A 14,461-nucleotide genomic window follows, 5' to 3' on the forward strand; every position below is an offset into this window, starting at 1 on the left:
TGGTTTGCCCACTGTTCCATCCTGGGGAGTGCAAAGCCACAGTCTCCCAAGTGGATAACAGTCTCCACAGGTTCTGGAGGGGGACTGGTGCCCAGAGTGCTTCATCCTGGGAAGGACAGACGGAGTGGATGCATGTCTCCACTGGTTCTGGAGGGGGACTGGTGCCTAGAGTACTTCATCCCAGGAAGGACAGACGGAGTGCATGCATGTCTCCACTGGTTCTGGAGGGGGACTGGTGCCCAAGGTGCATCACTCACCCCGTGGCGGTCCCTGTTGCGTCAGTGCCCCTGCCGCTCATGGGCTAGCGGTGCTTGAGTTGGCAGTGCTTGCCCTGTTCAGCGGTGCTTGCCCTGTTCAGCGGTGCTTGCCCTGTTCAGCGGTGCTTGAGTTGGCGGTGCTTGCCCTGTTCAGCGGTGCTTGAGTTGGCGGTGCTTGAGTTGGCGGTGCTTGCCCTTTTCAGCGGTGCTTGAGTTGGCGGTGCTTGCCCTGTTCAGCGGTGCTTAAGTTGGCGGTGCTTGAGTTGGCGGTGCTTGCCCTGTTCAACGGTGCTTGAGTTGGCGGTGCTTGCCCTGTTCAGCGGTGCTTGCCCTGTTCAGCGGTGCTTGAGTTGGCGGTGCTTGAGTTGGCGGTGCTTGCCCTGTTCAGCGGTGCTTGAGTTGGCGGTGCTTGAGTTGGCAGTGCTTGTCCTGTTCAGCGGTGCTTGAGTTGGCGGTCCTTCATTGCCCAGCTGGGCTGGGGCTGGCGGTCCTTCATTGGTTAGCTGGGCTGTGCCTGGCGGGGCCCTCCTGGGTAGCTGGGCTGTGGATGGCGGGGCCCTCCTGGGCAGCTGGGCTGTGGCTGGCGGGGCCCTCCTGGGCAGCGAGGATGGGGCTGACGGGGCCCTCCTGGGCAGCGAGGATGGGGATGGCGGTGGCCTTCTGGGCAGCGAGGATGGGGCTGGTGGGGCCCTCCTGGGCAGCGAGGATGGGGCTGGCGGTGGCCTCCTGGGCAGCGAGGATGGGGCTGGCAGTGGCCTCCTGGCCAGCGAGGATGGGGCTGGCGGGGCCCTCCTGGGCAGCGGGGTTGATGGCGGTCTTCTCCGCCGTGCTGCTCCTCCCAGACTTGCCGGCTTTCTCGTGGCCCTTCCCCACCTTGGGAGGAGTCACAGCTGAGTCCACACTCTCACCGTGACCCCTGGGAGCGGCATGGGTGGCTGGAGTCTTCCCCCTCTCCCGCCGGGCACTGGCCAACTTCTGGTGCTTCACAGGGGGGGGACTGGCTGTGCTGTGGCTCCGTGACACACTGGCTGTCCTGGTGGCCGGTGCACTCCACATACCTGTGACAACAGGCACCACTGGTCCCGGAAACGTTGTGGCTGAGGTGCTAGTTCAGGACCTATGAGTTGGACGGGGGGTGGGGGTGGGAAAGAGGTCAAGGCTGGCCAGGAAAAGTTTTTTGGACACACTGGGACGGGTAGCTGGAGGGGGTTTGGGAGTGGAGGAAGAGGTGGTGGTTGTAGGAGGTGTACGTTTTGTGGCTTTGGGTGCAGGTGCATGCGCTGGAGGCTGTCGTGAGGTCGATGGCTGTTGGGTGGGTGTGTGCCTGCGTTTGTGTATCTTGGGAGGGGGCATCACAGACACACTGGGAGAGGACACAGGGGACTTGTGTATGGTAGTGGGGGTGGTGACTGCACGTGAGCGGGGTGTGCTGGTGGGTGTGCTGGTGAGGGACGTAGTGGCTGTAGAGGTAGTGCATGCAGGTGTGAGTGTAGACGAGACTGGGAGGGAGGAGGGAGACGACAAGGAGGGGGACACAGTGGAGGCAGTGGATGTTGGTGTGTCTGTATGTGTGTGATGCTTGCGTGAGTGCCTGTGGGATGTGTGGTGCTTATGTTTGCCTGAGCTTCCCTTGTGTGGTGAGGTGTGTGCATGCTGGTCTGATGGTATGCTTGGGATAGGCAGAGGTACAGGGGATTGGGTCTGGGTGGAGGAAGTTGGGGGGGGGGGAGGCTAGACACAGGGACAATGGCTGCCATCAGTGCTGAGGCCAGAGTTTGAAAGGCTCGGTGAAGGGCCACCTGACCAGAATGAATGCCCTCCAGGAATGCATTAGTGTGTTGCAACTGCCTTTCTACACCCTGGATGGCATTCAAAATGGTAGACTGCCCAAAAGTGAGTGACCTGAGGAGGTCAATGGCCTCCTCACTGAGGGCAGCAGGGGTGACTGGGGCAGGGCCTGAGGTGCCTGGGGCGAAGGTGATGCCCACCCTCCTGGGTGAGCGGGCACGGGGCAAAGGCTGAGGGGCTGCTGGGAGGGCGGTGCTGGTAGGTGGGGTGGCGGCTGTACCTGTAGATGCGGGGGGCACAGATGTTGTCGCCACCACAAGGGAGCTCCCATCAGAGGTAGTGTCCGTGTCGCTGGTTTCAGCTCCTGTCCCCGACGTGGTGTTCCCCTCGCCCTCCGTCCCACTGGTGTATTCTGAGTCTGTAGTGTGGCCCTCCATGGCCATGTGGGATGCAGCTCCCTCGTGCTCCGGTGCCACTGCTCCTCCGCCTGATAATGCTAATGCACACAAGAACAGGGAGACCACAAAAAAGGGGGGGAAAACAGAAGAAAGACATGTTGAGTGCATGGATTACTGCCACCGTTGGCGGACAAGACAGACACAGAAGCCCCCTGCACTACGTCGCGCTCTTGGGCTCTACAGTGCAATTCCTGGGAAATGGCCTACAAGGCTATGGACGACATCTGCACACATAGATGAAATAGGTGCATGAATAGCTGTACTTGGCACTCTACAGAGGTGGGGTGCTCCGTCTGTGGTGGACCCCCAGGGTCCGGACGTCCTTGGCGATGGCACGACAAATATCATTCTTCTGGTGGGCGCTGACCTACATGAAATGTGCAGGGGAAGAAGAGAAGTCATTACCAACTGCGCCGTCAAAGTGAGTGGCCCCCATCCCTACCCTTGCCATGTGGCACATGCACCCACCGTCTTTCATGCACGAAGAACTCTGCCCCCTTCCTTCTTACAACCAGCCCTCTCCACACAGGCATAGCCCATACAACATGCTCCCTGCATACTTACCTGTTGGTCTGGAGGACCGTAGAGTAGCGTGTACTGGGGGAGGACCCCATCAATGAGCTTCTCCAACTCCTCCGATGTGAAGGTAGGGGCCCTTTCCCCAGACGCATGAGCCATTGTCTCTTCCAGACCGAGGTAACAGCAGCACGTGCAGTGTATGTCCTCTCCTGTCGAAGATCAGGTATTGTGTGATTGTACAGATAGAAAATGGCGGTCACATCCGCGGCGGTCACTTTCGCAGCGGTCACGTCCGCAGCGGTGCGTACCATCACCGCCGGCATACATCGTCATTGGCTCCTGGGACCCATAGGGTCCAATGTTAACAAATGCAGCATTGCGCAGCGGTCTTCAACCGCCTACCGCGACGGTGTACAACGCCAGCGAAGTTACCTCACATCCCATTGTCCCACTTTAGAGGTCAGGCAGCCGCCATTTCAGGGGCCCACATGGCCTAATTTCCAACTGCGTCACACCTAGGCCTAGTCTCAACACACATACAGGCCACATTTTGTGTATGATTGGTGTTCTGTGTAGACTGTGGGTACATACCTCTGAGTTGTTTGACTCTGTGCTCGCTGTTGTCCTTCATAGGCACCGTCCGCTGGGACATGTGAGGAGATGGCGAAATCCTCCAGTGTACCGACCGCTGGTGGACCTGTCGACAATGGAGGAAAGAAATTTGATTATCACCTACAGGTTTGACCGTGCCACAATCCAGGAACTGTGTACCCAGTTGGAGCCAGACCTGATGTCAGCAATCCGCCATCCCACAGGAATCCCCCCTCAAGTGCAGGTGCTATCCGTGCTCCATTTCCTTGCAAGTGGGTCTTTTCAAACAACTGTGGCCATGGCATCAGGGATGTCCCAGCCTATGTTTTCCAACGTATTGTCCAGAGTGTTGTCTTCCCTTCGGAAACACATGCGGAGCTACATCGTTTTCCCTCAGGTGGAGGATTTGCCAACAGTGAAAGGTGATTTCTATGCCCTTGGACATATCCCCAACATCATAGGTGCCATTGATGGGACCCATGTGGCTTTGGTTCCCCCCCCACAGGAGTGAACAGGTGTACAGAAACCGGAAGAGTTATCATTCTATGAATGTACAGATGGTATGTTTGGCAGACCCGTATATCTCCCATGTGAATGCCATGTTCCCTGGCTCAGTGCATGACGCCTACATCCTGCGGAATAGCAGCATCCCTTATGAGATGGGTCAACTCCAGAGGCACCGTGTGTGGCTATTAGGTGACTCTGGTTACCCCAACCTGTCATGGCTACTGACCCCAGTGAGGAATCCCAGGACAAGGGCAGAGGAACGCTACAATGAGGCCCATGGGCGAACTAGGAGGGTGATCAAGCGGACCTTCGGCCTCCTGAAGGCCAGGTTCAGGTGTCTGCATATGACAGGTGGATCCCTATTCTACTCACCAAAGAAGGTGTGCCAGATCATCGTGGCCTGCTGTATGCTTCACAACTTGGCTTTGCGACGACAGGTGCCTTTTCTGCAGGAGGATGGTCCAGATGGCGGTGTTGTGGCAGCTGTGGAGCCTGTGGACAGTGATGAGGATGAAGCAGAGGAAGAAGACATGCAGAACAGGGACTCAGTTATCCAGCAATATTTCCAGTGAAACACAGGTGAGAATACATTCCTGCCTACTACGTGTACTTTTACACTTCTACCTCTATCCTGTCTGTCGTTTTCACCCAGTGTATGGTCACTGAGTTGTCACTTTCCCTTACGGTTTCACAGGTGTGGGTCCCACTGTGTCTGCTTAGATTCCTCATGGACTAGAGCTGTGTGACATAGGTATGTTGACATTACTATTTCAAGAACAATTTGTCACTGTAATTGAAAATACACTATTTCGAAATCACAGACAGACTCCAGATCTTTTGGTGCTTTATGTGTGTTTATTTAAATACAAATTATTGGAGGGGGAAGTTAAATGGTGAGGGGTGATGTCGGAGGAGAGTCCAGTCTATTAGTCTCACAGGTGCATTGCCCATATGGGCATAGGAAGTGGAGCTGGGGCAGTTTCAATATGGACAGGGTGACAAAGTGGGACAGTGGGGTGACAATCAGGGTGGTCTCATTTCTTGCGGGGGTCTTGGCATCGTTCTCTGTCTTGTTCCTGGACCTCAGGGACCGTTTGCGGGGTGGTTCTCCCTCTGCAGGGGGTGGGGTGCTGGTGTGGTGGTCCTGTGGTGGTGCCTCCTGTCCACTAGCGCCGGCGGAGGTGGTGGTCAGTTCATCGTCCATGCTAGTGTCAGGGGCCCCTTGTAGTGCCACAGTGACCCTCCTGGTGTTGAGTACTTCCTTCAGCACCACTACGATGGTGCCCAGGGTGGAGCTGATGGTTCTGAGTTCCTCCCTGAAGCCCAAATACTGTTCCTACTGCAGGTGCTGGGTCTCCTGAAACTTGGCCAATACCGTTGCCATCGTCTCCTGGTAGTGGTGGTAGGCTCCCATAATGGAGGAGAGGGCCTCGTGGAGAGTGGGTTCCCTTGGCTGTCCGCCCCCTGTCGCACAGCAGCCCTCCCAGTTCCCCTGTGTTCCTGGGCCTCCGTCCCCTGAACCGTGTGCCCACTGCCACTGCCCCCAGGTCCCTGTTGTTGTTGGGGTGGTGGGTTATCCTGGGTTCCCTGTAGTGGTGGACACACAGCTGATTGACGTGTCCTGGGGACGGAGTTATGGGCCCGCTGAGCGGGTGCTGTGCTGGTGTTTCCAGAGGGGGGAAGGTATGTGGTGGCCTGTGCCTGTGTGAGGGGAACCGACTGTCCCGAGGCCCACGATGGTCTGGGCTGGTCATCTAGATCCAGTTGGACAGAGGTGCTGTCATCACTGTGGGCCTCTTCTGTGGGTGGAGTGGACATGTCTGGACCCTCCTGTCTGGTGACGTTGGGTAGTGGTCCTGCAGGGGTGGAAAGTCATGATTATTGCATCTGTGTGTGGCATGGTGTGCAATGGGTGGGTGACCGTGTACCCCAGTGTTGGCATTCCTGTGTGTGAGCTTGTGTGATGATGGTTTAGGGGTGTGTATGGGTATGTGCAGTGGGCATGCTTCAGTGATGGGTGTCTATGCATTGGTGTTGCATGCAGGGATGGTGTTGAGATGTGTGGTTTGTGATGTTGGGACATTTGTGAGGAGTTGGAGTGATAGGGGTGAGGGCGAGGGTGAGGGTATGTAATGGCATGCAGGTAGAGTGGGGGATTTAATAGTTAAGATTTGACTTACCAGAGTCCATTCCTCCACCGACTCCTGCGAGGCCCTCAGGATGCAGAATCGCCAAGTCCTGCTCCTCCCATGTTGTTAGTTGTGGGTGAGGAGGTGGGGGTCCGCCGCCAGTCCGCTGAACCGCCTGGTGGTGTCTTGAGACCACGGAACGCACCTTCCCCTGTAGGTCGTTCCACCTTTTCCTGATGTCCTCCCGATTTCTTGGGTGTTGTCCCACTGCGTTGACCCTGTCGACTATTCTTCGCCATAGCTCCATCTTCCTTGCAATGGAGGTGTGCTGCACCTGGGATCCAAATAGCTGTGGCTCTACCCGGACGATTTCCTCCACCATGACCCTGAGCTCCTCCTCCGAGAACCTGGGCTGTCTTTGCCGTGCCATGGGGTGGTGGAGGTGATGTGTGGGGTGGTGTGTGCGGTGATAAGTGTGGTGATATGTAGTGGTGTGTTGTGTGAGGTGCGTGGAAGTTGTGTGGGTGATGGATGTTGTGTGCCTGTGGATGCTAGTTTGTTGATGGTGGTGTCCCTCTCTGCCCTTCGGTCGTGAATTGTGGTCGTAGGGGTTTGTGGGTGATGTGGGTGTGTGTTTTATATTGTATTGGGTGTGTGGGAGTGGTGTGTGTATGTGTATCAGGTGTGTGTATTACAAATTGTCCAATGTGGCTGTGTTTTGTAAGAGTGTGTGTATTTTGAGCACGGCGGTGTGTACCGCCAATGGAATACCGCGGTTGAAAGACCGCCGCGTGAATTCGTGTGTCGTGATAGTGTGGGCGTATTTCTGTTGGCGTGACAGTGGAGTTTTTGTTTTCACCAGTTTATCACGATTCTTTGGTGTGGCGGACTTGTGTGGGTGTCTGAATTTTGTCGGATTCCAGGCTTTGGGTCATAATGACCTTGGCGGAATTCCGCGGCCGTGTGTTAGCGGTCTTCTGCACGGCGGTAAGCGGCTTTTACCGCCAATGTTGTAATGACCCCCTGAGTGTGTTCCTGCAAGAATAAATACTGATGAAGAAGAGGTTCAGCTTGATAAAGCTGTGAGGACAGTACCAGTGGCTGAAGCAGATGTGCAAAGTGGTGAAGGTGGAAGCAGTCTGAATGCAGACAATAGTGTAAGTCAAAGTCAACCAACTCCTGCCAGCAAATGTTATGAATGCAGTTAGAGCTGAAAAGAGAACTGTGAAAGAAGACAAATGACCTGAAGCTGCACATGAACTGGTTGCTGATAAACTCCCATCAATGTCGGAGGCAGTTGAAGAGTCAAATCAGAGTCAAGATAAAGACAGTGCTGTAAGGAGAACGAAAAGGAAGAGTGCCAAGTCGCAGATACTCTTCACCTGAATGGATCTATCTCCTCACAAATGAATGGGACAGTGACTTTATGGCCTTTTGATTTGACAGTGAGAATTCAGTTGAACAGTCTGGAACTTGTAATCACATTTGAACTGAGTTTTGCAATAATCTTGCCAATTGATCAACACAGTCATTATACTCTGGAGGTAACCAAGTGATCATCAGACTGTGTTCTGTGGAAAATGAACATTTGAACTGTTTTTGAGAACTTTTAGTTGAATTTGAAGAAGGTTATTTCCTTATTTTAGTAGATGGAGAACTGCTGTAAATAATGCAAAGATTTTAAAGGTCGCCTGTTTTAATTATTTTTTTTCCTCTTTTCTTTTCTCCTCTGATTCTACAGAATATATGAATCCTTGACAAGGCAAACGTAGTAAATGTAAATATGTGTGCATAGTATGTTTGATTACATGCATTTTTTTGATTGCAGAAATGAGTATTTCAATGAAAGGAGAGATGCAAAGTACAGCAACTCCAGAGCAGAGAAGGACAACATCCAAGCAGGGTACATTTGATAAGAATGAGGAATTGCTTCATATAGATGACACAAAGGGAGATTGATCTTCCAATATTTATTATAGTATGCTGTATGAGTATGTACACACAATGAAGGTGTGTGATTGTTATGTGTGTACACAAATTCCTTCATCAGTATAAGAAGAAATCGCTTATCATAGCTTACCACTAACTTATGGGATTTGTTCAGTTTATTATTGACACATCTGTACATTCAGTACTTCTATTCTAACTATGATTTAGTTTTCTCTTCTGTTCATCTGTTAATCAGCATTTGAGCAGCATTGCAAAAGCAAAGAACATAGATGTAGTAGGTGGATTCTTTGAACCTACACTGACATTTGGAACAGCATATGCACACCAGAATAATTTAACATGTCTTCTTACACAGGTAGAAAAGTAGTTAATTATTCAAGTTGATGACAGAAGAAAGACAATGAAAGAAAAGATAGATAAAGGTATAGTTTCTAGAAAGAAATTAGTTCACAATACACCTGATATACAAGGACACTTAACTTTAGATCGGCAGCATGTAAGGAAGCTTTTTATATATAGGCCGGAATCAAAAGCTGACAACAAGTTTGTAGGAATGAGTGAATGTAGGCGTGTTTTTGTTTAAGAGAGGATGAGATTTTATGCTAAATGGATACGACCCCGCTGTACCTAGTGTCTATTACATTTATGGTCAGAACGCTTAGTATACAAGTTACAGAAAGGTTGGTATGGTACATGTTATTTAGGAGTGTTTTTTCCGAACATGTATAAAGTGGACAACATTGACAATCCAGCATGGATTGAGAGATTTAAAATGAGATTCAAAAGAGGAGCAAGTAGTTCAGAAATTATTGGAGACATTTTTGAGCTTTTATTCCATCGGTGGGCGTGATCTCTAATGATATAAAGATAAGGAAGTTATCAAGGATTGCAGATAAGATGTCAACTGATTTTTCAGGTGCAATATACCTAATGGACACAGAAATGGTTGTCCAAAGGTCTGTAATTTTGCCGAATCACCTTATGTTAGACATCCTTTTAGAAAAGGAAGGCAAAGTCTACTGAGTTTTAAAGTCACAGCACTGTTGCATTTACATTCCTGTTTACAGCAGGGAGATAAGGAGATATGTATCCAATCTGACAATTCTGAAAAATGCCTTGAATGACCTGAAACAGGACAATGTATGGGAGACAATAGTTGGAGTATTCTCCTAGGTAGGCTCATGGTTTGGAAACTTTGGAAATGGGTTTATGAAAATGATCCTGAAAACTTTATTGGTTGAGACAGTGTGCACAATTTGTGCACTCGGATTTTACAAGGATTACAACTTCTGGAAAAGACAAAGTGAAGAATAAACAGAAGAGGGAAGAAATGAAAATGGAGAATATGAAATACAGATATTATCAGACAATGAAGAGAATTAACAATTACCACAGACCTAGACCTATTGTTAGACCTGACAGCCTTAGGATGGTAACTCCTAACTTTTTGCCTGCCTCCCTCCACTTTTTGGATACTGTTTTTGCTGGTTTTTAGACTCTGCGCACTTTACCACTGCTAACCAGTGCTAAAGTGCATAAGCTCTCTCCCTTTAAACATGGTAACATTGGATCATACCCAATTGAACTATTTAATTTACTTATAAGTCCCTAGTAGAGTGCACTATGTGTGCCCAGGGCCTGTAGATTAAATGCTGCTAGTGGGCCTGCAGCACTGATTGTGCCACCCACTTAAGTAGCCCCTTAACCTTGTCTCAGGCCTGCCATTGCAAGGCCTGTGTGTGCAGTTTCACTGCCATTTCGACTTGGCATTTAAAAGTACTTGCCAAGCCTAAAACTCCCCTTTTTCTACATCTAAGACACCGCTAAGATATGCCCTAGGTAACCAATAGGGCAGGGTGATGTGTAAGCAAAAGGCAGGACATGTACCTATGTAGTTTACATGTCCTGGTAGTGTAAAACTCCTAACTTTGTTTTTACACTGCTGTGAGGCCTGCTCCCTTCATAGGCTAACATTGGGGCTGCCCTCATACATTGTTTGAGTCGTAGCTGCTGATCTGAAAGTAGTAGGAAGGTCATATTTAGTATAGCCAGAATGGTGATACAAAATCCTGCTGACTGATGAAGTTGGATTTAATATTACTATTTTAGAAATGCCACTTTTAAGTGAGCATTTCTCTGCACTTAAATCTTTCTGTACCTTACAATCCACGTCTGGCTGGGTTTAGTTGACAGCTCCTTGTGCATTCACTCAGACACACCTCAAACACAGGATAATCAGCCTCACTTGCATACATCTGCACTTTGAATGGGTCTTCCTGGGCTCGGAGGGTGGAGGGCCTGCTCTCACACAAAGGACTGCCACAGCCCCTACTGGGACAATGGCAGGCAGGATTGAACTGAAAGGGAACCTTGTACACTTCTAAGCCACTCTTTAAAGTCTTCCCCACTTCAAAGGCACAATTGGGTTTATAAACAGGGCCTCTGCCCCTACCAATTCAGACACTTCCTGGAGAAGAAACTTGTAACCAGAACTTGCATCCTGCCAAGAAGAACTGCCTGGCTGCCCAAAGGACTCACCTGACTGCTTTCTGTGAAGGACTGTTGCCTTGCTGTTGCCCTGCTGCCCTGCTGCTCTCTGGCTGAGGTAAAGAAGTGCTTTCCAAGTGCTTGGATAGAGCTTGCCTCCTGCTCCTTGAAGTCTCAGAACCAAAAAGACTTAGGTGGTCATTACAACCCTGGCGGTCGGTGTTAAAGCGGCGGTAAGACCGCCAACAGGCTGGCGGTAAAAAAATTGCAATTACGACCGTGGCTGAAACCGCCAACAAAGACAGCCACTTTAACAATTCGACCGCCACAGCGGTTCAAACAAACAGCGTGGCGGTCACCGCCAACAGACAGGCGGGAGACAATGTACCGCCCACACTATTATGACAGGCCAATCCGCCACCTTTTCCGGGGCGGATTCACCGCGGATAAAAACATGGCGCAAACAGGAATCCCGAAGGAAAAACGCTCACCTCTACACACCCCACGAGGAACAAGGATGCCATGGATCCGGAACTTCAAATTCTACCTGCAATAGTCTTCCTGCTCCTCTACCAGGAGCACGAACGCCGGGAGTGAAAACCACGGTGAGTACTGCACCTACGACACAGGGGAGGGAGGAGGGAAAAAACAGGGACATACACACGCAACACCCCCACCCTCACCCACTACAACACACACACTAATGCATATCAATACATCACAGTTACACCCCCCAAACCCCACAGAAGAATGCAAAGACAATAGAAAATGAGTGTAACCATTGTAATATATTAAAACCAAGTAGGCAGAAATATATATATACACCATGTACAAAATATATACCAAGCATAGTAGTCCAGGTAGTGCTCTGAGAAAGTCCGTGGAACACTGGGACCACACGGTATGGGCGAGGCCCTCACAAGATCCCCGACCATGATGGAGAGAACACTGCAGGGGCATCAGAGAGCAACTAAACAGGCACCTTAGGGGGAGGGAAAGGGGGGGCACCTCAGCCCGTTGAGTGTACGACGCCAAATCCACGAGGGGGCCACATGCCCACTGTTCCATCCTGGGGAGTGCAAAGCCACAGTCTCTCAAGTCTCTACAGTGGGTGGTTTGCCCACTGTTCAATCCTGGGGAGTGCAAAGCCACAGTCTCACAAGTCTCTACGTTGGGTGGTTTGCCCACTGTTCAATCCTGGGGAGTGCAAAGCCACAGTCTCTCAAGTCTCCCAAGTGTTATGTTTTCCAACGTATTGTCCAGAGTGTTGTCTTCCCTTCGGAAACACATGCGGAGCTACATCGTTTTCCCTCAGGTGGAGGATTTGCCAACAGTGAAAGGTGATTTCTATGCCCTTGGACATATCCCCAACATCATAGGTGCCATTGATGGGACCCATGTGGCTTTGGTTCCCCCCCCACAGGAGTGAACAGGTGTACAGAAACCGGAAGAGTTATCATTCTATGAATGTACAGATGGTATGTTTGGCAGACCCGTATATCTCCCATGTGAATGCCATGTTCCCTGGCTCAGTGCATGACGCCTACATCCTGCGGAATAGCAGCATCCCTTATGAGATGGGTCAACTCCAGAGGCACCGTGTGTGGCTATTAGGTGACTCTGGTTACCCCAACCTGTCATGGCTACTGACCCCAGAGAGGAATCCCAGGACAAGGGCAGAGGAACGCTACAATGAGGCCCATGGGCGAAATAGGAGGGTGATCAAGCGGACCTTCGGCCTCCTGAAGGCCAGGTTCAGGTGTCTGCATATGACAGGTGGATCCCTATTCTACTCACCAAAGAAGGTGTGCCAGATCATCGTGGCCTGCTGTATGCTTCACAACTTGGCTTTGCGACGACAGGTGCCTTTTCTGCAGGAGGATGGTCCAGATGGCGGTGTTGTGGCAGCTGTGGAGCCTGTGGACAGTGATGAGGATGAAGCAGAGGAAGAAGACATGCAGAACAGGGACTCAGTTATCCAGCAATATTTCCAGTGAAACACAGGTGAGAATACATTCCTGCCTACTACGTGTACTTTTACACTTCTACCTCTATCCTGTCTGTCGTTTTCACCCAGTGTATGGTCACTGAGTTGTCACTTTCCCTTACGGTTTCACAGGTGTGGGTCCCACTGTGTCTGCTTAGATTCCTCATGGACTAGAGCTGTGTGACATAGGTATGTTGACATTACTATTTCAAGAACAATTTGTCACTGTAATTGAAAATACACTATTTCGAAATCACAGACAGACTCCAGATCTTTTGGTGCTTTATGTGTGTTTATTTAAATATAAATTATTGGAGGGGGAAGTTAAATGGTGAGGGGTGATGTCGGAGGAGAGTCCAGTCTATTAGTCTCACAGGTGCATTGCCCATATGGGCATAGGAAGTGGAGCTGGGGCAGTTTCAATATGGACAGGGTGACAAAGTGGGACAGTGGGGTGACAATCAGGGTGGTCTCATTTCTTGCGGGGGTCTTGGCATCGTTCTCTGTCTTGTTCCTGGACCTCAGGGACCGTTTGCGGGGTGGTTCTCCCTCTGCAGGGGGTGGGGTGCTGGTGTGGTGGTCCTGTGGTGGTGCCTCCTGTCCACTAGCGCCGGCGGAGGTGGTGGTCAGTTCATCGTCCATGCTAGTGTCAGGGGCCCCTTGTAGTGCCACAGTGACCCTCCTGGTGTTGAGTACTTCCTTCAGCACCACTACGATGGTGCCCAGGGTGGAGCTGATGGTTCTGAGTTCCTCCCTGAAGCCCAAATACTGTTCCTACTGCAGGTGCTGGGTCTCCTGAAACTTGGCCAATACCGTTGCCATCGTCTCCTGGTAGTGGTGGTAGGCTCCCATAATGGAGGAGAGGGCCTCGTGGAGAGTGGGTTCCCTTGGCTGTCCGCCCCCTGTCGCACAGCAGCCCTCCCAGTTCCCCTGTGTTCCTGGGCCTCCGTCCCCTGAACCGTGTGCCCACTGCCACTGCCCCCAGGTCCCTGTTGTTGTTGGGGTGGTGGGTTATCCTGGGTTCCCTGTAGTGGTGGACACACAGCTGATTGACGTGTCCTGGGGACGGAGTTATGGGCCCGCTGAGCGGGTGCTGTGCTGGTGTTTCCAGAGGGGGGAAGGTATGTGGTGGCCTGTGCCTGTGTGAGGGGAACCGACTGTCCCGAGGCCCACGATGGTCTGGGCTGGTCATCTAGATCCAGTTGGACAGAGGTGCTGTCATCACTGTGGGCCTCTTCTGTGGGTGGAGTGGACATGTCTGGACCCTCCTGTCTGGTGACGTTGGGTAGTGGTCCTGCAGGGGTGGAAAGTCATGATTATTGCATCTGTGTGTGGCATGGTGTGCAATGGGTGGGTGACCGTGTACCCCAGTGTTGGCATTCCTGTGTGTGAGCTTGTGTGATGATGGTTTAGGGGTGTGTATGGGTATGTGCAGTGGGCATGCTTCAGTGATGGGTGTCTATGCATTGGTGTTGCATGCAGGGATGGTGTTGAGATGTGTGGTTTGTGATGTTGGGACATTTGTGAGGAGTTGGAGTGATAGGGGTGAGGGCGAGGGTGAGGGTATGTAATGGCATGCAGGTAGAGTGGGGGATTTAATAGTTAAGATTTGACTTACCAGAGTCCATTCCTCCACCGACTCCTGCGAGGCCCTCAGGATGCAGAATCGCCAAGTCCTGCTCCTCCCATGTTGTTAGTTGTGGGTGAGGAGGTGGGGGTCCGCCGCCAGTCCGCTGAACCGCCTGGTGGTGTCTTGAGACCACGGAACGCACCTTCCCCTGTAGGTCG

This window comes from Pleurodeles waltl, chromosome 1_1, assembly GCF_031143425.1.
Source record: "Pleurodeles waltl isolate 20211129_DDA chromosome 1_1, aPleWal1.hap1.20221129, whole genome shotgun sequence".
In the NCBI taxonomy this organism is placed as follows: Eukaryota; Metazoa; Chordata; class Amphibia; order Caudata; family Salamandridae; genus Pleurodeles; species Pleurodeles waltl.